The 26,050-nt window shown below is 39.5% G+C and overlaps 1 long non-coding RNA gene across 1 annotated transcript in view; it reads right to left on the reverse strand.

The window, feature by feature from the left end:
* Window positions 1–6,972: 6,972 nt before the first annotated feature.
* LOC120884107 (uncharacterized) overlaps window positions 6,973–26,050 on the reverse strand; it is a 74,234-nt gene continuing 55,156 nt past the window's right edge. Inside the window, exons 2-3 of the long non-coding RNA XR_013430538.1 lie at window positions 21,806–21,920; window positions 6,973–7,052 (exon numbers count right to left, since the gene is read on the reverse strand). This is a non-coding gene — a long non-coding RNA (uncharacterized LOC120884107). The remainder of the gene's footprint in view (window positions 7,053–21,805; window positions 21,921–26,050) is intronic.

A 26,050-nucleotide genomic window follows, 5' to 3' on the forward strand; every position in this document is an offset into this window, starting at 1 on the left:
GTTATTTTTCTTCTGAATCTTCATGTAGAAGTTCTTAATAGATGGAATAGACACACAACAGATTTGGCAGGGGACGAAGACACCAAACCTGTAGAAACTGAAAGAAAGAGGTGAGTGTGAGTCTGAGGTGGAAGAAAAATCTGGAATGTTCTCATCATGTTCTAATCCAAGAAGAAAAATGAGAATCGCCCCTCTGTTAATTCTAGATACTCTCTTAGTCCTAATGACCAGATCATCCAGTAACTAGTACCTTTGCCAATAGATAGCTGGAAACTATAGAATGTTCATTCACTGGTTAAGCAAATATTTGTTGAATGTCTAGTTTGTGCCATGCCTTGTCCTTGGCACTAGGGGCATAGCAATGAACAAAACATAAAATCCTTATCCGTAGAGGGTTTCTCCTCTGGTGAGGGGAGACTTGACAATGAAGCAAATAGGTCACATAGGTTTTATAGCCAACGTTAATCCATGCTGCACTGAAGAACATAGAGGAAAGGACAGCAGTAGTGTCAGGAGGTCAGGATGAACAGAGAAAGCTTCCCTGAGAACGCCACAGGCGGGCACCAGCACCTGGAGAATGAAAGCAGGAATGTGGAAGGAAGGAAAGGAAGAGTAAAGAATGAATGCAAAGCAGGTTTCAGTAGTTCCTGGAGAGCCCTTGAGGCCTGACTTCTTGAGCTTTTCTGTGACCCAAGAAGGTAACAAGGAATGAGAACCATCAAGGCTCTCCTCCAAGGCAAAGACGTCCTAGGACTCGCAGGACCTACCATCAGCAAGCTGAAGAGGTAGCTAGCAAATCCTCCTTCTCAAGAGGTAAACCACAGAATGGAGGCCTCAAGCACTAGCTTCCCTCTTTCAAGTCAGACTTAAATTCCTTGGACATTTTCTTTCTCACATAGATATCACACCTTCCAATACAAACACATGTGCACTCATGCACACACACTTACAGAATAACTAAAAGCAAGAGACTCCCTCACTGCTTTTTAAAGTTCAGAGGCAAATTCTTAGAACTTCTGTGACTTTGACAAGTTATTTACGTGATAAATCTCTCAAGGCTGAAGAAATTGAATGGAAAGTTAAAGGAAGAACCTTGTGAATAGAAGCACTCTGAAATCTTACACGTAAAACAAAAATGTAAGGAAGATAATCAAATCAAATTAACTAGACATTACTCTATTTCTGAAACTCAAAAAGCTCTCTGTGATGCTATTTAGGAAACTTGAAGTCACTGATGTAATGAGACTCTGATATCTCACCTTTCACCCATCCTCTGAATCAACATTGACCTTGTATTTTCTATGGACTTTGGAGTTAGATAGACATGGGTAGAAATCCCAGTTCTGAGTTTTATAGGACTTTCTTTATGGCTTTTTTTTAATTTGTTTGTTTGTTTGTTCATTTGTTCGATTCTTTTTATTTCTTCACTGCACAATCGCTTTTACTTCTCATAGATCCCCAGGGAAATATCTGATTTTCTTTGAGACTATTATTCTATCAGCTATGACATTAGACATCTAGGGACTTTGGAATTACAATGGCTTGTCTCAAATGTTTTCTAAGGTCTTTTTGTATTACTGTCTACCTTTTCTTTATAGAGATTTATTAAACCATGTCAGAAATTCAAGTGTGGCTCAACTGGCATACCATGTTCAGCAACACAGAAGACTCAGTCTTTCTACTTCAGTATCCTATCTAATTGATTTCCATCATCAAGGGGAGGCCTGAGATTAGTGTAAAGAGTTTGAGCCACCATATCTGTATTATAGGGCAAGAGAACAAAAAGGCTCCCTTCAAAAGACCTGCTCAGAAGTTCCAACAATCCTTCCACTTACCCCTTACTTGCTATACCTCAGTTACAAGACCACACATCACTGCAAGAAACAGAATATGCGCCTCATTAAAAAAATGAGGACCTGATATTAAAGAGGAAAAGGAGAATAGATGTTTAGATGAACCACAAATGATCTCCACTACAAGATTGTAACAAAGCGCTGAGTACTACCAAAAGGTGGGCAAGGGCATAGAAGGTCATCCACAGGTGCTCTCCACACTAAACAAGGGTATCCCACCCTGTACATTCATGCCTGTGTGCCTTTCCCATGCTCATCACACTCCTGGAGGCTCATGGCCTTCTTTATCTAGTTGTACTCTTTCCTGGAGATGGAAATAGTATATCTCCAGACAATCTTCTTTATCCATCACTTACCTCCCCACCTGTCAATATCTGTGTATAAAAAGTGTTAAAATGCCTATATTAGCTATACAGGCACTACAACTAAAAGTACTATTATAGGCACTTTTAACTTCTTATAATTAGGTTTTTTCTTATTTACCAGAATATGCACCAGAATAAAAACACATCCTTGTGCTACATTAAGTGTGGAACATTTATGCATTACCATTATTTGTCTTTTTTCTTCATTTCTCTCTCTTGACTATTCATTTTCCATGTTTTTCTTTCTCATTTCTTTGCCTGTTCTTTGGCTCTGACAGTGGTATTCAAGGTAGGTCACCATTGAGTTCCACTGAGGGTCTATAAAATCAGGATTAGGATATTGACTCTGTTGTATTAATGCTTTCAAGTCTGAATGGGTCTAACAAGTTAACACAGCTCCCAAGTTGTCTTAATCTTAAGAAAGAGAAAATTCTCTAGGTCCTTGATGGTAAGAAATGAAATCACAGCATTCCCCTTAGAGGGTACCATTATAAACAGTATGGAAAAGCCATACTGCTCCCTTACAGGGTATGTGCAGATTCTCTATGAGTGGTGGGAGTGCTCAGGTTGTGTTGAGATAGCTTTTCCAACCCCTGCCTTCATCTTCATACCCCCATGATTGGGACAGATCACCAAGAAACTAATAAGACATATGTCAGGAAAGAGTTATTGGAACACAGGCCTCCCTCCTGTACCCCAAAGTCCCTTCTGTCTCTCAGATTCACCTCCTGTATGTGAGCTATAAGAAGTATAAGGGCAGGGATTGTAAATGTATGGATGGCTGACTTCAAATATCCTATGATGAAAGGCCAAGAAACAGGAAGGAGGAATTCCCTGAGAATGAGACCTAAAGCCGGGGAAGACAAGCCACTTCTTGCAAGGCAATCATCAAAGCTGCACATAAATCTCTAGGCTCATCTCCCTTTTATGTTCTAAATTCTTCAATAAAGATATGTATAAATGTTACTTACTTATGTTGGTGGGTTATATTTTACAAAAGGAGAAATCTCAGGTCAATAACTTGGTGCAGAGTTTAAAGAGGAGACAGTTTTCTCTTCCTCCTCAAAATACTAACTGAAATTATAATTGCTGAGGAGACAAGAGAGGATTTACTTTTCCTAAGAAAAAGGATATTTTCATTATAAGAAAAATAATACTAAGTTGCCTGATAGAAAACTAACTAGGCTACAATGGAAAACACCTAATGTTTTTAATCCAAACACCTGAGTTTGGACCTCTATTTTTATCACCCATTGAATGTCTCCAAACCAGCCACTTTTCCTTCCTGCACCTCAGTTTCCTTAGCTATAAATGACAGATAATAGAATTCATTTCAGGGTAATGTTATAAATATGAAATGAGGTTTAAATTGTGAATAAAAGTAGCACATATAATCTTAAGAGCATTATATATATAACATATTTATATACAAATATATATATTAATACCTAATACTAAGATACTCTCCCCCAAGCATTAAGAGAATCAGCTTATGTGAGATCTACTATATATTGTCAAATATAGTTCATTTGGAAAGATAAGACAAAACCACTGGACATGGTCAGCAAAAAAACAGCTCTCATTCCAAGGGCCAAGGACTCAATGTGGGGATTCTGCCCATGGCCAAGTGTGTCCATTCCATGTATATATTAAGGAATGGAGAAAAAAAAACTACATGAAGTTTCCATGAACCCACAGAACCCTCTAGGAGACGGATTTAAGCCAAAATTTCATGGATCACCAGAAGTTCCCACTTTGACCAGTGGATCACAATGTCACTTGGGATCACTAATGTCAATTCAGAGCTAATTCAGCATCTAGTAATTTCCTGAAAAGTCTGACGATTTCCTTCTCCCCAGTGTATAGTAATCCTAGTAAATGGTCAAAGATACCTTTGGGGATGTTTTGTATAAATGTTTACAGATTGTAGTTGCAGCAGTGTTTTATGTTCTTCCTCAAGAAAACCAGCCTCCCCCTTTGGTAAAGGAATTCCAGGACTTTGACCTGGATTATACCTGGAAACTAGGTAAGATGCTCAAATTCTCCATTGTAATCAGTCAAATTAAGTTTCTGGCCATCAGACCTAGAGTGTTTCTGTTATACAAAAAGGTTATACTTTAGTAGCTTGCCTCTCTGTTTCATTCCTAAGGACACAGTAATCAATTAGGCTCTGCCAAAGATCCCAGAAGATTGCCCTGTTTACCTCTATGTTCCTGATTTCCATTATAGTAATGATCTCTGGCAGTTTCGAGATACTCCTTGACCACTAACTCTCCACAGTCCCCATGGAAATCAGGGAGCACATATCATTAGCTGCTAATTCTCATGTGTATAAAGGAAGCCATCATAAGGCTCTTCAAAAAGGCTGATGCTTCTATCACTATGTATTTCCCAATTTTTTCCTTAATAAATTGTCTTCTAGGGTCTCTGGAAGGTAATAGTGAGTGTGGGGATTTGGGGAAAAGATGTGCTGCTTGCCTATGACAAATTCATTCTAATGTTCCATCTTATTAAATCTTAGAAGTCACTCACCTACATTGTGCCTCAACCGCACAGAATATAGTCCAATGTTGAGTCAAAGCTTCAGTCAACCAATCAGGTAAACAATTTTCAAAGCCAATTCTAACAAGAGATCGGTTATCTCTGATAAGTACACAAGCATAATCAATTAGGCCTGGTTCCTTTTATATTTTGTCCTCCTTGTTATAACAACCACAGAATCCATTCCCACATATTCCCCCCAGAAGTATGCTGATGTGAATTAATAATGCTTTGCATTTATTTTGGAATATGATCTTTTTTTTTTTTCAGGTCAGACAGAGATAATGAAGGACAAAGTCTGGAGGCTGGAGAAAAACCCTTTGCTAGGCACCTGCTCCAGTGAGGTTATCATTGGGTCGTCCACAAAGAGCAAGTTGATCTCACCAGCCCTAGAGGAGGAAGCTGCTTTCTCTAACCAAGGAGGCTTACAGAGACTGGGAGTTCAAGATTCTCAGTTTTGAACCAAACCAAAAAAAAGTCACAGTGTGACTGTGACTTCAGATTGCTGTAATTCTGCAATCCACATAACTAAAGGTTTAATTTTTGAGATTGGCCCTATATATGGAAAGAAATTATTTGAAGTCTCTATAAAATTATAGAGTACAAGTGAGTTGAAAATTTAAATTGGTATTATGGTTTTAATCTGGAATGCCATCCAGAGAGAGGTTCGTGTGTTGAAGGCTTGGTCCCCAAAGCAGCAGTATTCAGAAACGGTGCTCTTGGGGGGATGATCAGATCAGAAGGGCTCTGATATCCTCAGTGGATGATTTCACTGGTGGATTAATAGCTTAATGGACTATTTGGAGGTGATGAAAATTGTAGGAGGTGGAAGCTAGTTGAAAGGAGTATGTCCTTGGGATATGCCCTTAGGGAATAAATGTGGTCCACAGTCCCTTTCTTTCTCTCTCCTCACCCCTTCTCTCTGTATGTTCCCCCCCATCTCTATCTCTATGTCCCTTATATTCCTGGTTGATATCAGGTGAGATTTCCTCTGCCACAGTCTTTTACTATGACGTGCTGCCTTCCATCAGACCAAAGCAATGAACTAAAGTGAATCATCTGAAACCATAAGCCAAAATAAATATTTTTCTAAACTGATTTTCTCAGGTCTTTTGTCCAGTGATGAAAAACTAACATACCTAGTCTTGTCATTGTCTGTTGTTAATTTTTCCAACAGAGTTGGAAGCAACCACTGGGTACCAGAGATCTTGTGGTTATTATTATTATTATTGCCATATTATTTGAGTACAGTAACTACCTGGTCCCCAAGGCATCAGTGCAACAAGCACTTTGTTAGAAACAACTATTGGTGACAATTTATCATGCTAACACTCCATGCTGTGGATGAGAGTACCCGACTGCCATGGGCAAGGAGTTCTACAAGAACTCTGTATTCAAGATTAGGAAAAAAAAAAAAAAACACTAAGCCCAGACATTTTCAAGAGGCTTTTTTCTGTGACTTCTTCAGCTACCAACATGATACCAGTCAGGAAAACAAACCTACTAGGTACAACCATGGAAAAATATCAATATAACCAAACAGTTACACAAGTTACTAGAGTGGTGATAAAGCACAAAAAGGAAATGAAGTATCATAGAGCTCATAACTGAAGAAGGCAACGGGGACAATGGGAAGAAGCTAAGGTTATCAGAACAAGAGGCTTGGAGTGGAAACCTCAAGAATCTGGAGTTCAAGCTAGGCATGGTGGCACATGCCTATGATCCCAGTGGCTTGGGAGGCTGAGGCAGGAGGATCATGAGTTCAAAGCCATGATCAGTAAAATTGAGGCACTAAGCAACTCGTGTGATTGTGTCTCTAAATAAAATGCCAAAAATAGGGTGGCGGGTGTGTTGATTAAAGGAGTTCAATTCCTAATTTACCCCCCACCCTGCAAATAATAATAATACTAATAATAATCTGGAGCTCATACCAATAAAAACAGGACATGCTTAGATACAGCTAGCTCCTAGGAGGAACCTGAGGAAGCTAGGACTCAGGCCTCAGAAGAGAGGGTGCCCAGTTACCAGCACCTCAAGGGTCAAAATGAGGCTGGTTCCCAGCATATTGAAGGAAGCTGAAGGTTGGCACTAAATTCCCTCCGGAGCAGAGTGTTCTTGATGGGCATTGCTAATAGGCTAAGAAGTAAATAAGAGCAGAAGAATTTCCTTTCCTCTTGCCTTTCATCTCTTTCTAGAGTCTCCCACTAAAGAACTTACCAGGAAACCAGATGACAATGGAGAAAGGTTGCCTGAGTCCCAGCCCTGGGTCACGGAGCAGAAAACAGGGGGTTACCTGGAAGTGAAAGGCAATAGCCTCATAACCAATACAAATGTATCTTATTAAAACTGACATCAAAAAGGAAAACCTGTATCTTCTGACCATTAAATAAATTTAAATTTCAGCAGAAGTCAAAAATCATCCTCCAAAGCCACCTACAAACCTGAACTACTTCACTAACAAGTTCTACCAATTATTCAAAGAAGGAATCAGTCCAATTATAAACAGTCCCTTCCTAACTCACAACTTGAAGTTAGCATAACCTTTACATCAAACTCCACAGGGATATACTAAAGAAAATTATATTCCATCTCATTCTTGAATATAGATGGAAAAATCCTAAACAAAATCCTAGCTAAATGAATTGAGCAAGATATTAAAAAAGGTAATAAATCTTCTCAAATTGGATTTCCTCCAAGAATATAATGTTGATTAAATGCTAGAAAATCAATTGCTGTAATTCAACACATTAACATATTAAGGAAAACATCATTTGAACATCCCTATATAGATGGGGGAAAGTACTTGATAAAATTAATGACCATTCACAAATTTTTTGAAATACTTTAAGTGCCATGAAAAATAAGTTATTTGCTTAGTATGTTAGTTTACCTACTTAAAAAATTATAACAAATATAGTTATATTGGTAAGCTTTACATTACTATAAGGAAATACCTGAGGCAACTGACTTTATAAAAAGAAAAAGGTTATTTAGCTCATAGTTTTGGAAGTTCAAGTCCAAGATAAGGCAACCCCATTGGTCGGGCCTCTGATAAGGTGGCCTATTATGGCAAGAACACATATGGAGTGAGCAGTACTACTTGAGCCAGGAAGCAAAAAGAGAAAGTTCCAGTCTAAAGTCCCACAATACCCTTTGAAGTAGCACCTCCAATGACAAGGACTTTCCACTAGGCTTTACTTCTTAAAGGTCCATAGCACCTTCCAATATTGCCACAAGGGAGACCAAGCCATTATCATATGTCTTTCAGGGGGTGGGGGGACAACACTACCCATATTCATATCACAGCAATAACATAGTACCTAAGGGTGAAACTGAAAGTTTTACCTTTGAGTTATGAAACAAATAAAAGATTTTTCTAGAGCCATTTCCTTCAATACTGTACTAGAGGTGCCAGCCCACTCAGTAAAACAAAATACAGAAATAAAAGGAGTATTAAATGGAAAAGGAGAAATAATACTGTCATTATACACAAATAATATAATTACATATCCCTGGCATGGTGGCACCCACCTGTAATTCTAGCTATTCAGGAGACCAAGCAGAAGGATCACAAGTTCCAGGCCAGCCTCAGCAAATTAGTAAGACCCTATCTCAAATAAAAAGATTTTTAAAGGAGTGGGGATATAATTCAGTGGTGGAGCCCTTGCTGGAGAGCCTGAGTTCAATCCCCCATACCAAACACACACACACACACACACACACACACACACACACACACACACACACACAATTACATACATGAAATATCTAGAAGTAGCTACAGATAAATTATCAAAATAAATTTCATACTACTGTAAGAAAGTAGTTTATATTGAATTAATACTCCTACAAATAACATTTATAAAATAATTTTAAATCCACCTATTTGAAGATACTAGAGAACAACAAAAAGCAGTTAGAATCCGGAAGAGAGTTCCAGCATTGAAAAAATGGAACTGCCCTGGGTATGCTTTTTGTCCAAGAATTCTCTATGGTCTCATGATAAAGGACAACTGAAAGTCAAACAAGAAATCTTCCAGCTTTTTGGTTCAAGTAATCAAGAAATAAACTTCCAAAGAAGCTACATTGTAAGAAGAGAAATCCTGGGAAAGAATAAATCCTAATAAAAGCCTCCAAATCTGCACATAATCTCACCCAAAGCCTTACCAACTGCTGTACTGCATATACATGGGAAAGATTCTAGGAAGGTCATTGATAAATAGCAGCTGTAGGCTAAAAGATCTGGGCAAGGATTTAAAATGTTGTCTATTCTGTGGAACTCAGTTTGAGTTCAGCCAAGTTAATTACTTGCTTAAGCAAAAACAAACATTCTTCAGAGGAAGATAACAGAATCCAGAGTGTCTACAATTTATCAGCAATGTCTAGTGTATAATAAAAAAGTATTAGACATGAAGGAGGGAAAATGTGACCTAAGTTCAAGAAAAAAAGTGAGGAAAAATGTTGTTACAGAAAGTAACTACTAGATGACCCAGATGTTAGCATTAGTGGAAGTTATGGTTTGGATGTGAGGTGCCCCCAAAAAGCTCACGTGTGAAACACTGCAAGAAGGTTCAGAGGAGAAATGATTGGGTTGTGAGAGTCTTAACCCAATCAGTGAATTAATCCCCTGATAGGGACTAACTGAGTGGTAACTGAAGTGGTAGGGTGTGTCAGGAAGAGGTGAAAACTGGGGTATGGCTTTGGGATATATATTTGTATCTGGCAAGTGGAAAACTCTCTCTCTCTGCTTCCTGATCATCATGTAAGCTGCTTCCCTATGCTACACAATTCTGCCATGATGCCCTGCCTCACCTCAAGCCCAAACAAATGGAACCAGCCTTCTATGAACAAAGACCTCTGAAACCGTAAGCCCTCAAGTAAGCTTTTCTTCCTCTACAGTCATTCTAGTTAGATTAGTCACAGCAGTGAAAAAGCTGACTAAAACAGTGGATAATAACTTAAAGAAATCATTATAACTATGTTAAAGAACTTTAAGGAAGTCATGTCATAGTGAATAAATAGAAATCTCAGCAGAGAAATGAAAATTATAGACAAGAAATGAAAATCTCAGAATTGAAAAGTACAATATCTAAAGTGGAAAGCTGATTCGATAGCCTTTAGGAGTACATTTTGGAGATAGAAGATTGGGTCAGCAAACTTGTTGATAAATCATTAGAAAGAATCCAATGGGGGGGGAAGAACTTTTAAAAAGGAACAGAGCCTCAATGATATGCAGGACAATATTGAGTACCTTAACATACATATAGTTAGAGTCCCAGAAGGAGAGGAAAGAATGAGGAAGAATTACTATGTATAGCAAATTATGATCAAATTTTTTCAAAAGTCATATGAAAAATACTAACTGTAGATTATCTAAGGAGTTCAGCAAATCATAGGAAGCATAATCACAATGAAAACTACATGTAGACAAAGTTTGATAAAACTGCTGAAGATTAATAAATAAATAATCTTGAAAACACTTAAAGGAAAATAATATATTGCATGCAAAGAAACCAAATATCTCATTAAAGACAGAAGACAATGGAAAGTCATCTTTCGAGATGCAAAAGAAAAGTAAAATTATCACAACACAATTCTATATCAAATGAAAATACTTGTCAAAGATAGTTTAAATTATCGATTCATCTATTGAAGGGCACATAGGTTGGTTCCATAGTTTAGCTATTGTGAATTGAGCTGCTATACACATTGATGTGACTGTATTACTCTAGTATGCTGATTTTCAATCTTTGGGGTTTAAACTGAGGAGTGGGAGAGCTGGGTTGAATGGTGGTTCCAATTCAAGTTTTCTGAGGAATCTCCATCTACTTTCCATAGTGGTTGCATCAATTTGCTGTCCCACCAGTAATGTATCAGTGGACCTTTTTCCCACATCCTCACCAACATTTATTGTTGCCTGTATTCTTGATGATGGCCATTCTGACTGGAGTGAAATGAAATCTTGGAGTAGTTTTGATTTTCATTTCTCTAATTGCTGAATGGATAAAGAAATATATACACATGTATAAAGGAATATTTCTCAGTTTTAAAGAAAAATGAAATTATGGCATTTGTCAGTAAATGGATGGAATTGGAGAATATAATGCTAAGTGAAATAAGCCAATCCCAAAAAACCAAAGACCAATTGTTTTCTTTGATATGTGGATGCTAATTCACAATAAGAGGGGGGCACTAGGGAAGAATAGAGTTACTTTAGATTAGGTAGAGAGGAGTGAAGGGAGGGGAGGGGATATGAGGATAGGAACAACAGAATTAAACAGACAGTATTACCTTATGCACATATATGACTGCATGACCAATATGATTCTACAACATGTACTATCAGAAAAAATGAGAAATTATACCCCATTTATGTATAATATATCAAAGTGCATAAATGCATTCTACTGTCATTTATAACTAATTAAAACAAATTTTAAAATTTATGAAGTAAATTTAAAATGGTTAGATTTTTTTAAAAAAAACTCCACATGTATGGGCATTTGAGAAATAGTAAAGGTGTCATTTGAAACTAATGAGAAATGGATGGACTGCTCAATAAATGATCTGAGATAACAACATACTTACTTGAAAAAAGCAAATTGGATCCCTAACTCACACCAAAGACAAAAAGCAATTTAGAATGGATTAAAAACCTAAATATGAAACGCAAAACAATCAGGATTTTCAAAAAGGATTTCAAAAATTAGGATCATGAGTCCCGAACTATTCATTAAGTGCCTTAGGAAACTGCATCAAACTCACAATGGTGCTATGAGTCAGTTTAAATTTTTGAGGAAAACACACAGCTATTTGGCAGCTGTCAGACATTGCATAAATGACTAGTTCTAGATAGTTCCAACATTAAATCAAGTCATAGCTCTTTCAATGGCATCATATCTTTGCAAAACTGGATTTTCATCCATTGCTGTAATAAAAAGCAAATATTCCAGAAAAATCAAAACAAAACAGGAAAAAGTAGTAGTCATAACCAATCTCACTGCAAAGTTTGAGAAGTTATGCAGTGCACACAAGTGTGTACATCCCCTTCAGAAGTAACTGTGATTAATTATGGGTGGAAAATACACTATTTTTTCTTTCAATATACATGAGTTATTTTTTTAAATGACTATCAAGTTGTTAGAAAACAAATGCTTATTAAGTTGTTTGGAACTAACTACCTAATAAGTGGAAGCGTTGGGTTCTTTTTTAAATTTTTTTATTTACTTTAATTAGTAATACATGACAGTAGAAGGCACTTTGATACATCGTATATAACAGAGTATAATTTCTGATTCTTCTAGTTGTACATGATCACACTGGTCATATAGTTATATATGTACATAGGGTAATAACATCTGATTCATTCTACTGTCCTTTCTGCCCCTATTCCCCATCCCCACCCTTCACTCCCCTCTACCTAATCAAAAGTGTTGGGCATTTCTTTTGGCTCAGGTGTACCATGAAAAAAATAAATGAGACATAAGAACACCACAAACTGAGAAAGTTGAGAATTTCTTCTCTAGTAGAACAAACACAAACACACAAACATACACACAGTGTAGGAAAGAAGTTCTTTAAAGACATAAAGCACTAATCACAATGGAAATAAAACATTAATTCCAAACCCTTTAAATTAATAATTTCTACACATCAAATGACACCACAAAGATATTGAAAAGGCCACAGAGTGGTAAAGATCTAAATAATAGATAAAACAAAGGACTCACTTCAGAATATATAAAAATTCCTACAAATCAGTAAGGTAAAGACAGCCTTACAGAAAAATGGGCTAAAATCTAAACATGTTACAAAATAGGAAATATATGTGCCAAATAAATTTATGAAAAATGCTAAGTCCTCCTAAAAATTAGCAAAATACAAATTAAAATCACAACAAGAATATAAAATTATAACTTTTCTAGAAGAAAACATTAAAAATCTTCATCATTTGGGGTAAGCCAAAAACAGGAATTTAGAGCACAAAAATTCAACCCGTTAAAAAAATTGATAAATTGAACTTCATCAAAATTTGAAAGATACTTAAGAAGTAAGAATACAAGCATGGACTAGAAGAAAGTATTTGCAAAAGACATATCTGATAAAGAACCTGTATTCAGAATAAAGAACACTTATCAGTTCCATTTAAGTAAATAACTCAATTTAAAAATGGGTAAAATATTTTAAAAGAGCCAGTGCAGAGGCTCATGCCTGTTAATCCCAGCAGCTCTGGAGGCTGAAGCAGGAGGATCACCAGTTCAAAGCCAGCCTCACAATTTAACAAGAACCTAAGAAACTTAGTGAGACCCTGTCTCAAAATAAAAAATAAAAAAGGATTCAGTGGTTAAGCACCCCTGGGTTAAATCCCTAGTAACCAAAAAAAAAAAAAAAAAAAAAAAAGATTTAAAACGACAGTTTACTAAAAAGGAAATACAGAAGGCCAGTAAGCATATGAAAAAGTACTCAATGTTACTTGTCATGATTTTGCATCATTTAACTATAAACTAAAATATGAGCTAGCACACTAGAATAGCTAAGGAATTAAAAGACTGAATAAACTGTGTGTTGGCAAGGATGTGAAGTAACTAAAACTCTCATAAACTGTTTGTATATAAAGTATAAAATGGAAGTCAGTTGGTGGTTTCTTACAGTTAAAATTACCCCTATCCTATAACCCAACAGTGCTACTCCTGCATATTTATCCAAGAGAAGTGAAAACATATATCTGCATAAAGGACTCATATTAAGTTGTCTTAGAAGTTTGATTCATGTTATTTTTCCAAATATTAGAAACATTCCAAATCTTTATCAATGAGAAAATGGGTAAACCATGATGTATTTATGCAACTGAATCTCAAGAGCATTCTGGTAAATGGAAGAAGCCAGACACAGAAGAATAGATTCTGGATGAATTCATTTATTAGGCATCTGGAAAAGACAAAACTACAGTGACCTAAAGCAGAACAGGGCCGGGGTGGGGGCTGACTGTAAAGGGTCACGAGGGAACTTGGGGGATGATGGAAATGTACTGTATCTTGGTCGTGGTGGTGACTGCATGACAAAATACAGCTTTCAAGACTCGCCAAACTGTATGTGTCAAAAGGGGGAATATTTTACAGTACGTAAATTATATCTCAATAATTTAAAATTTTAACATTTCTAATTTTAGGATTTAATTTTTACTTAAGAAAAAAAACTACAATGAGCTAACCTTAAATATCTACCAACTTGTCAAAGTCTGTTAAGTCTGTTAATATCAAATGTTGACAAGGGCGAAGAGTCACAGCAGCAGTTGCACATTGGGATCTCAGAAAGCAAACTCTGAGTTAGAGTTTGGTGCGGGAAATGTTTCTTGGGATCAACTCTCATGAACAGAGGAAGATTAGCTAAAGTGTAGAGCTGATAAAGCCCAGACACGATGCTCTGGGGGAGTATCGCCCATTGGAATCTGCCACGTGGTCAAAAATGGCCAAGCCTTTGTTTTCTTGCTTCACACAGTCACCAAATCCAGCGTGTTCAGGGAAGAGCAAGGCTAAGATCTGCACTTCACAGATCTTCAGGGGAGGCAAAGCCCTGAAGGAGCCAAGCTGGGAAGCACAGCTTCGTTCTACCACAGGAACTTGCATACTCTGTTGATTTGCAATCATTCTGGACACCAGTTTGGTAATGCGAGAGATGAGCAGGCTCTATGATTCAACATTCTGCTGCTAGGTATGTACCCTAGTGAAATGCATGACATTTCACAACTCACAGAGATTAATATCCATCATAAGGGCCCCAAGCTTGGGCTGGGGATGTGGTTCAAGTGGTAGCGTGCTCGCCTGGCATGCATGCGGCCCGGGTTCGATCCTCAGCACCACATACCAACAAAGATGTTGTGTCCACTGAGAACTAAAAAATAAATATTAAAAATTCTCTCTCTCTCTCTCTCTCTCTCTCTCTCTCCCTTCTCTCACTCTCTCTTTAAAAAAAAAAAAAAAGGGCCCCAAGCTAGAACCATCTTTGAAGCATATCAGTTATTGAACACATATGTAAATTATAGTACATTCATGTTGTGAAACAATAAATTATCATGTATCAACAAAATTACATCTTTGTTCACATATAAAAAATACAAAACGTTATGTGTCAATAGAAACAATTACAGCAACAAGCAAAAACATAGATGATTCCCATGCCTTAGTTCATTTTTGTTGCTATAACAGAATACCTAAGATTGTGTAATTCATAAATAAAATAGTTTTATTTCAGCTTATGGTTTTGGAAGTATGAAGTCCAGAATCTGGCAACCACATCTTGTGAGGGCCTCATACTGCATCAACTCATGGTAGGAAACAGAAGGATAAGGGAGTGCATGTCAAGGAGAGAAAGGGGGGATATCCCTGTAATAGCTCACCCATTCCTACAAGCAAGGTATTAACCCATTAATGAGGGATCCACTTTCAACATGCAAGCATCCTACACCAGGCCCCTCCTCCAACACTGCCTCATTGTGGAATTAAGGTTCCAATGCATGGACACACATCCAAAGCATAGCACTCATAAACGTGCACATCCAAAGCATAGCACTCATTAACGTAGGGTTGAACAAAGAAGGCACAAAAGAACAATTCAGAAGACTGAAAATTGGCAAAGCTAAACCATATGATTTGGGAATGATTGCCCTTTATTGTACTTCACAGATAATTCCAGTGGTTTTTTTGTTTTGTTTTGTTTTTGTTTTGTTTTGGAGGGTTTTGTTTTTTTACCAAATCGAAGGTTTGTGGCAACCCTGCTTCCAGCAAATCTAATGGAATTATCTTTTCATCAGCCTAAATGATTATTAGCATTTTTTACAAATACAGTATCTTAATCAAGTTCGTTCATTGCTTTTTTAAGACACAATATCACTGAACACTTAATAGATTATAGTAGAATGTAAAGATATTTTTATCTGTATTAGGAAATCAAAATATCCTATGACTTGCTTTATTGAGATAGTCACTTTATTGCAATGGTCTTGAACCAAACTCACAATACCTCAGAAGTATATCTGTACATAAATTATAGAATTTATGAAAAGCAATGATTTGCACCGAAGTCAGGTGGCACTTATTCTGGAAGGAGTGGGGAGGTGTGATTCAGGTAGTACCACCAGAAAAAGCTACCAGTGTCTTTTCCCTTCATGGGTATCACTTTGTATTATCAACCAAGCTGTACTTGGTGGTCTGGGTTATTTTCTTTGCATATGCTATACTTCACAATAAAAAGAAAGGGAAATGGTACACACATAATGGTTACAGGAGCTAGGCAGATTTAGTCTGCTTAGGGGTCATATCATGGTCATCAATTATCTAAAGAAAAGAAAGTAAATTTACCATGTGCTTCTGTACAGGGCACGGAGAGGACCTTTGAAACTATTTTCTAATGATTCAGACACACAAAATGGGCCTCCAGCCACCTGTTTCTGCTCTATCAGAGGCTGAGGTTAGGCATGGTGCCCTCAACCTCTCTTCCAATCCTGAGGCCATGAGGAACAAAGAACTGAGCCTGGATATGCAAATAGCACAAGAATAGACTGAGAGAGACCAGGAAAACATTCCACCTAAGGGAATGAAATATGTGAAAATACACTTATTTCTAAAAGATACATCAGTGAATGGGTCCTTGCTATGAGCCGCACTCATCTTAACATTTCTACTTGGAAATCCCCTTCCACGTGTGTGTGTATGGTGTGTGTGTGTGTGTGTGTGTGTGTGTGTGTGTGTGTGTATTGCTACAGATGGAACCCAGGGCCTCAGACACCCTAAGCAAGCACTCTAACATTGAGCAGACCCCCAGCCCGCCCCTTTTGCTTTTACACAGTTAGAATTCAGTTTCTGGTTCTCAGTTCTGGCTGAATCTGTTCTGCTACAGGCCTCTAGATCCTCCAGAAGACCCAGCATCTCCCCCAGAATGAGGGCAGTATTGGGGCTGCTCAAGGTGGTTTTCAGCCACCCTGAAGTCCAACAGAGACTGTGCAAGGTCTTGTCTTTCCAGCACTGCCTCAGGTTGGTCACCAGGCAGGAAATGCCAACACCACACTGCTGATAAGCTGACGTTGATGATTGGTACTGACTACACATTTAAAGTATTTATGTAAGTGTGTATGTGTGTGTGTGTATATATGTATGTCGTGCTAGTGTTTACTAGAGAGTGAGTCTCCAGGAAGCAGGAATAGGGAAGGGGGTGAGGTACACAGGTGGAGAGGGCAAGTAGAAGCGAGCAGATGATGGAGCCAGCCACAGGCCTGTGAGAAATGCATCCCTTTGTGTCATAGGATATCTGCAAAAGGTCATTAGAAGCCACCCCATCTTCAAGTAGTTCATCCAGTAGGGAGAAAGGAGAACAATTTATCTGTTGGTGGCCACCACCCACTGGTCAGAGTATGCCTCTCCCAGGACATCAATCCCCTTAGATCCCAGGGATGCACATACATGAGTGCCAAGCTGGTGTCAAAGTGCTTGCTACCTGCTCCGGCAGCAGCAAGACAACTCCAAGGTCAGGAAGCAGGTGGCACAAGGGAGGTGTGCACCGTTTTGTTGTACTCAGGAACAGGAAGAGTCGGTGAAGCCAAAGCAGCAGGATCCTCAGGCCGTGGTGGTTATAAGAGTGAGTGACAGGTTTCAAGGACCAGTACAAACAATTTCAATGGCCCCTGTGGCCAAAAGGCAAGTGTTCCACTCTGGGTGATGCTGAGTGGAGTGGATTACAACCAGCCACCCAAGCCACAAACCTGGGAATCAGTCTAGAGTTTTTCTTCTCCTTTCTGGTCTCTAAATCTCTTTGATTCTGCATTATCCCATTGAAATAATCCAGCTCTCTGGATGCCTTCAACCCACACTGCCATGGCTGCTAGTGACGTGGAAGATTGATTGACTCATATTTACCATGAGGCAATGAGGGATGATCTGGAAGAAGGTGAGCACATCCCAGTTAGGACCATCTTTATGGTGGGGTACAAGTAATCTGGTCCTTATTCCAGAAAAAGAGGATCAAGCTCACCCACTGTCTCCTACCACCACCCCTTCTCATTTCTTTATCTGCTGTCTCCCTCACTTGTAAATAACCTTACCCCCTGCATTCCATATAATAAGTAATGTTCGATGGGCACCTGCTCTGGGTGAGACACAACACTCCAAGCCTCTCTTGTGTCTTTCATTCATTCAACACTCTTTTACTGAGGATCAAACCAGAGTTCAGGGTAGGTAGGTAACCTTCACAAGGTCACACAGCCAGGAAAGAGTAAGGAGAAGTCAAATCTCTTTAATCCCCCAGTGCTTACCACATGCTCAGCTACCCTCCAGCTGCCTCTACCCTCAAGCAAAGGCCCACGTGACCTTCCAGGGCCAAGTCTTTTCTTGCCTCATACTTGCTATCACCTTCCTTGAGTTTCTCCACAAAACTAAGAGATTTTCTCCATCTGAACTAGTAAGAAATATCTCTTACCTGCTACAAATATATTTCACTCTCTTTCTTCCTGCTCACTTTTCTGCTTAACTTTTGCAAGAGCCTTTTTGCAAGGGCACGAGTCTCTTTTCCACCTCTTACCAAGACTCCATCCTTCCTGATTTGCACATTTGCTTGGGAAGCAACAGATGGAACGTGGCGGCGACAGGTGTTCAGTAGCCCTACTGGTCAGAGTGGGTGAGACCCATAAAAATTCAGTGAATCTGATGGCTTGGGGGAAGCTATTTTCAAGAGCACACCAGGTGCCTGAGCTCACGGCTCCCAGGAACCCGTTTGGTGTGCCAGGCCAGGGCCCTAGCCAGTTTCACAAGCTCTGGGTATTACCCAACAGACTCTCTCAGCCTGGGAACAGAATCCTATCGGAGCCCAGCTGGGAGCGCCCCATGGGGCCCCCTCCCAAAGAGCAAGTTCATATTCACAGAGATCCGCCGCCACACCAGTCAGGCCCTGAATCACGCGTGTGACTCACTTGTCAGCCGATTTCTCTGCAGAAAGCTCTTAGCAGTTAATTTCTGGCTAATTTATTATCCTTCAGCTTAGCCCTACAGCGCCATTAGCTAGGAGCCTGACACGACTGAGTGAAATATTGTCTAATTTATTATCTTATTACTCCTCTGGAACAGGATCAATTAATTACCCATTAAAGTATTTCAGCTGCAGAGATTTATTAGGGGCCCTCTGCATTTTAACAGATGATTAGTTATACATGTTTGTTTGCTTGAAGAGCAGAGACTAGCAAATGAATAGAGGCGATGGAGAGAAGGAGAGAGCAGAGAGGGAGACGGTGCAGCAGGAGGCAGCTAATGGATCTCCTCTGACTCCGTGAAAATGGAGCAGTCAATGACAAGAATTATCGACTCATTCACTTGCGGTTTTGAGATAACCATATGTACAGGGGAAGGGGAGGAGGGGGGAGAAAAACCCTCACTCAACTGCTTTTTCCATTCAATAAATTCGCTTCAGAATATATTGGATTGGGGTTTGATGGCTATTTCGTGTTTTGCAGAGTGCTGACACTGGTATGATTCAGTAATTATTGTTTCTTTTAAGTTATTGCTGTAATTTTGCTCTCTAAGATCCCAATCAATTTCTGCCTCTCAAGGGCACGCTTGAAAAGCGATATTTGAAAACAGCCCTCTGATAGATTGTGCTGCTAGACAGTGGCTGAGACAAATAGCCTAATCTGGCACAAATTAGCTTGGCTTCCACAGATAGTTTTATACAGCAATGTAAATTATATTGTCAGGCCTAGTCACTTTCCTGCTTAGAGTGCAGCTAACAAGGAACCATGGAGACATTATTGGTGCTGCTGTGCACTCCCAGGTCTGCTGCAAAGCCATTTGTAAAGAGAGAGAGAGAGAGAGAGAGAGAGAGAGAGAGAGAGAGAGAGAGACTGACTTTGGGTAACAAAAGCAAGGTGGTCAAGCAGAAGGGAGCTAGAACAAGGAGGTATGGACTAGGTAGCTCTGAATTCTCCTGGTCAAAACTGAACGCAGCCACTGGAAGAGGAAGTCTTGAGTGTGTGATGGGCTGGTCCAATCGGCTGGAGAGATGCAGAGGGAGTGGCAGGCTCTGTCTGGAGGACTCGCAGTGGGAGAGGCCTTGTTCTGTGGGGAAGCAGCAGCAGAGAGGTGACCTAATCCCCAGATGCCTGTCTGTCTGGAGAAATGGCTTAAGCTAGGAAGAGTGAGGAAGGAACAAGGAGATGTGCTGAGCTGAGCTGAAGTGAAAGATGTGTCGAGCAGATGGCCTGCACCAGCCATCCCAGGAAGGGCCTGGCAGCATGGGCTGACCAGCGTGGGGTGAGTCTCTGTGGAGTCTTGTCTGACACAGGCCTTCTCCGCCTGCATTCAGAATCTTCCAGAACCCGGCCCTATTCACATTATCCAAACATTGCCGGCCCCCACTCCTCATCCCCAGTCCTTTACCATAGGCAGATTCTTCCCATCCTCAACCTCAACACTGACTCTTCCTTCCTCTTCTTGTCTTTCATGTCTAGCACCCTCTGTCTTCTCAAGTAGAAGGTACTCCACCTCTCGGTGCCCCATCAGACCCTGTTCCACCTCAAACCCCGTTCCTAGGCCTGGCCTGAAATATTGCTTTACTGTCATTGGCCCCAGTTGGATTCCAGTTCTCAGATGCCTGTCTCTGAGCTTCTTGGGTGCTGGGACAGGAATGGGACACTCCCCATGGATGAGAATCACTGCCACCCTAACTAGCTCTCAGAACTCTCCGGGTCCGCAGATCACAGAACCCACTCTAGGGTCTGTGTGGGTGTAGCCTCACGAGACAAGTAGGGAGGATGTGTCAATGGCAGGCAAAAAGCAAAATACCAGAGGTATCAGAGGCACCAGAGGTAGGGTGGGTGGGGTGGTGGGTGTAGCAGTGAATACAGAGATGCTACCTCTTCCCATCACGCAGGGGAAGTGCTATTCCTCACTGCCCCGAGCCCTGGTATCTAATAAAATGCTACGTTTGGACATTTGGACTGTGCCATGCAGTCCCATGACCTCTGGTCCTAAGCCTGCCCTGAGACTTCGTGGACAAAGGCCCATCTTTGTGGAATGACTGAATGTACATTTCTCATGCATAGCTGTGAGAACACTTCACAAAAGAACTTTGCTATGGTTTGGATATCAGGTATCCCCTAAAAAATCTCCTCTGTAAATGCAGGAGGTGAAATGAATATGTTATGAGAGCTGTCACCTAATCAGTGGATTAACCCACTTGATAGATTAATAATTTGAAAAGACTAACTGGGTGGTAACTGGAGGCAGGTGGAATGTGGCTGAAGGAGGTGGGTCACCAGGGGGCATGCCCGCAGGGATTACATCTTCCTTGTCTCCCGGACTCCTCCTCCTTTCTCTACTTCCTGGCTGCCACAGGTAGAGTAGTGCTCCCCTTCCACACCCTTCCACCATCATGTTCTGCCTCACCTTTGGCCTAGAGCAATCGAGTTGGCCCACCACCGACCAAACCTCTGAAACCATGAGACAAAATATACTTTTCCTCCTCTAAGTTGTTTTTGTTGGGTATTTTGGTCTCATCAGTGAAAAGCTAACTAACACATCCTTCTAAGGGAAAATCGCTTCTGGCCTCCTTGTCTGACAACAGTCCGACTACTTTTGTTGCTTTCCAGAAAGGCTGTTTCCAGTTTACTTCGGTCTTCCCTGTCCTGCCTGGCATCATCTGGTATTTCTGAAATACTCTTTCTTAAACATGTGCTTCCACCTTCTGCTTAATATTTACTTATTTCTCAACAATTCTAGTGAGGAAGTTGTATTGCTACCTCTGCTTGATTTATTGGGGAATTGAGGTTCACACGCACGGATGACAGAAATACAGCATTAGCAAGTGTGATATTGACTCTTCATCCAATCTGATAAAAAAAATGCTGTTCTCGGGCAGAAGAGTGGTTTTATTTATCGAACCTTGCCACATGACAGACAACACATGCCAGATGCTGTACATAACGCGTGCTCTCTAAATTAATTAATGCTATAAAAGTAAACCCCCAAATGTATGATAGCACAAACACAATAGAAGTTTGCCACTTACACTAATTCTCCATGGCACACCTAAAGAGTGGGGTAGCTCTTCTCCAAAGAGTGATTGAAGGCCCAGCCTCCTTCCATCTTGTAGCTCCGTTGTGTGGCTTCCAAAGTTGCATTATCTGAAGAGGAAAGAACATAGAAGTGTGTACATGAAAGAGCTTTTTTATTTTTCCCCTAACTCCCTGGGCCATGCCTGGAATTGGGCTACTGGGCTGTGTCACTTGTGTTCACAGGGGATGGCTAAGAACTAATTACAGATGCACTCCCAGACACAAATCCTTGGCACTAGCTGGGCAGCTCACAGAAATGTCTCTATGCCGTAGAAGAGAAGTTAAACATTGGTGGACAGCTGGTTCCCTCTGTCCTACAGTCTAACCACGATTATACCCCATTTTACAAATGAGAAAACGGAGATATAATGTCCAAGGTCATATAACTAGTAAATACTGAGCTAGAATTTAAACCCAGAATGCCTCACACCAAAGTTTATGGTAATTCCACTACACCAATTGAACCCCCCCGCCACACACACACACACAAAAAAAAAAAAATCTAGTCAAGAACATAGACGTTAGAGTAAATATCATCATTTTCCCCAGTACTCAACTTGGAGAATTAGTTTTAGAACACCTGCTTTTAATGGACCCCTAAATCAAAACTGACCCCTGACACTTAGCACACAGAGCTATATTTGCCTCCTTTAAGAACAGTTTTGCAAATGATGAAACTGAGTCTCAGGGGGGTTAAATGGATTGCTTAAAATCACATAGTTCAGTGAGCAGCCGGCAGGAGGAGAACCTAGTCATCTCCAAGTCGAGGGCTGTTATGGTTCAGATATGGTGCCTCCAGAAGCTCCCATGGAAGACAATCCAAGAAGGTTTGGAGGAGAAGTGGTTGGATCATACTCTTAAGCCAATCAGTGCGTTAAACCCCGACAGGATTAACTGAGTGGTGGCTGGAAGCTGGTGGGGGGTGGCTGAAAGAATAGTCCATTGGGGTGTGACTATGGGGTGTATATTTTGTATCTGGAGAGTGAAATCTCTCTCTGCTTCCTGATCACCATGTGAGCTGCTTTCCTCTGCCCCACTCTCCTGCTATGATGTTCAGCCTCACCTTGAACCCCAGGAAACGGAGCCAGCCTTCTATGGATTAAGATCTTTGAAACTGTGAGCCTTCAAATCAACCTTTTCTCCTCCACAGTTGTGTTGGCTTGGTCATTTAGTCACAGTAGTGAAAAAAGCTAAAACAAGGACATAATCCTCAGCCCTCCGACCCTCCCACCCCTGGAGAGCTCTTTATATCACAGTGGGATATGCCATCAGAAACCACCATACTCTCCATGCTCAAAGTCTGATTGAAGTACCTGATATCTATTACCTGAATCGAGGAAGATGGGTGTTTTTCTCTCCCCTAAATGGCTCAAAAGTGACAAGATTGAGGATTCCGTCAGTGTAGAGGTCAGGAGAGTCTCCATCAGTTCATGGGAGAACAAAGCTCCTTGAAGGCAAGGACAATGCCCTATTTCATTTATATCCTCAAAGGCTGATAGAGCACCTGAAAATCTAATGACTGCAATAATTACCTATCGGATGGATGCAAATGAACGCATTGCCCATTTTCCCACCAAGCACAAGTAATCAAGATGATTTGAAAGCAGAGAAGAAGAATGAAACATAAGTCTATTTATCTACTAGCTTCTTTCTATAACAGCATTATTTTCTTTTTGCAAAGTTCCATAGATTCAGTTGATAAACCCAATTTGTGATCACAATTGTCATATTGAGCTTCCGTGTAAGTTCACTATTATTTCTAGTCATTATATATGCTTAACCTTTCACAGTCTGCTCAGAATTAATATTGTACCTTTTTATAAAAAGTGTAAAAACATGGCAACAGTGTGAGTTCATGTACCGCCTCTCCCCATGACTTAGGCTGAAGCTATCATTTGTACACATCGACAGGCTATCAACCCTAGGAGACAATGCTAAAATCTATGGTTTAACTGTCACTTACGCTTGACAGAAAGTGAGAAATAAAAAGATAATATTTTATATTTAACCCAAACTTTACCCTTTTTGATCCTCTTTGTTCCTTTTGGAAGATCCACTATTCTATCTGGTGTCATTTCCTTTGAGTCTAAAGAGCTTCCTTTATCATTTATTGGAGTGTGGCCTGATGAGCTCAGATAGCTTTATTCTATCTAGACGTGCCTCTGTGCTAGTTCATTCTTGAATAATGGTTGTACTGGATATAAATTCTAGGTGTATAGATCTTTTTGTTCTTTCAAAACTTTGAAGATGCCTTTCCATTATTTTCTGGTCTCCACTGAATCACTGTATCCCTATATATTATGTATCTTTTCTCACAAGATTTTTCCCTCCACCTGCTTGGGTTTGCTAAGAATGTATAAATTTATGTCTTTCATCAAATTTGGGATATCCACAAAGACTAACTTTTACTTGGTCATTATTTTTTATTTTCATAATTATATGTTTCATTTTTTTCATATTTTTAGTATACTTTTGCTTATTATTTCTTCAACTTCTCTGCTCCCTTTTTGCTTTTCTTTTGGAATTCTAATTAAACTAATTAGATTTTGATTAATTTTGATTTTTGTCTGACAATTATCTGAAGTTCCATTCATTTGTTTGCTTTTATCCATTCTTAGGATTAAATACTTTTTATTGAGTCTGTCTTTAAGTTCACTGAATCTTTCTCATTCCCATTCTGCTTTTAGGGGAATTCAGTAAAAAGAAAAACAAATTGTTTTAATTTTTTTTTTTGAGACAGGGTCTCATAATTTGCTTAGAGCCTCTCTAAGTTGCTGAGGCTGGCTTTGAACTTGTAATCCTCCTGACTCAGCCTCCTAAACTGCTGGGATTACAGGAGTATGTCACTGTGCCCAAATGAACTCAGTCAATTTTTACTGTAGATGTTCCATTTTTCCAATTCTATTTGGTCCTTTTTAAAATTATTTCTCAACTGAGATTTTATCTTTTGCCATTTATTTTAACCATAGTTTTTCTTATGTTAATGAGTATATATAATAATCATTTTGAAATCCTTCTCTATTATTCCAACATTTGAACAAGTAGGTATCAGTCTTGACTGTGTTTTCTTTTGAAAATAGTTCACATCTTTCTGGCTCTTTCTGTTTTAAATATTTTTAGATTATATTCCGGATGTTGTGAATGTTGTGTTGTGGTTTCTCTGAATTCTGCTATATTCTGCGGAAGAGTGTTGAGTAGTTGTTGTTGATGTTGCTATAGCAAGCAATTAAGTTGGTTGGACTCAAATTGCAAACTCTGTCTCTTGGGTACCAGCTCAAATCTCAGTTCAATTCTTCTATCTTTAGCTGAGCTTCTTGGATTCTACCCCACACATGCTTGATGCAGAGGTCAACCAGAGATTTGGACAGAGTTTATATTTAGCAGCTGTGGTTGCCCAAAACTCTGTCATCTGGTTTTTCAGGCCAGAGGTACTGCCAGTTTCCTATAGTTGCTTTAGCTGCCCAACATGGTGCTGGTTGCAGCTAAGAGCCATAATAAATAGAAAACTTTTCCCATACCTTTCCCTTCTTCCACATCAATGCCCCTAAAGAATCTTCCAACTTTCATTTAATTTCCAGCATATTCAGGCACCTGTTCTTTTTTACAATTTTGTCTAGAGTTTCGAATTATTGTCTATTTACAGAGGGTAGGTACAAAAGAAGCATACTTGGCCATACCTGAAATAGAACTCTCAATATATGGGAGGAAGAGTAGGCAGATGTTTCAACAAGACGATCTCTCATCATTCCCTGTCCTACTGCTTTTCACCAAAGTTTCCAAACTTTTCAGAAGTGAAAGAGGCATGTTTGTGGAGGAAATGTGAAAGGACAGATTCCAACTGTCAGTTCAGACATCACTGGGTCTTTAACACGCATAATTATGACATCTTTTTTTTTTAGTCCAATATTTTTTAAACCTTTATTTTATTTTGCTGATTTTTTTTAACATGGTGCTGAGGATCAGCATGCACTAGGCAAGTGCTCTACCACTGAGCCACAACCCCAGACCCTGATTATGACATCTCTAATGTGTCAGCAAGCAATTACTGAGTACCTACTATATCCCAACCAGGAAATTTCCAACCAGGGGCCTTAATGAGTTGTAAATGTTAAAGTTATTCCAACTCTGGTTAATGTGAATATATAGATTGTCCTACACCACCTTAATCATAATTATTAATGATAGCTACTATTTTGAGG

Source organism: Ictidomys tridecemlineatus, chromosome 14 (assembly GCF_052094955.1).
Source record: "Ictidomys tridecemlineatus isolate mIctTri1 chromosome 14, mIctTri1.hap1, whole genome shotgun sequence".
Classification (NCBI taxonomy): Eukaryota; Metazoa; Chordata; class Mammalia; order Rodentia; family Sciuridae; genus Ictidomys; species Ictidomys tridecemlineatus.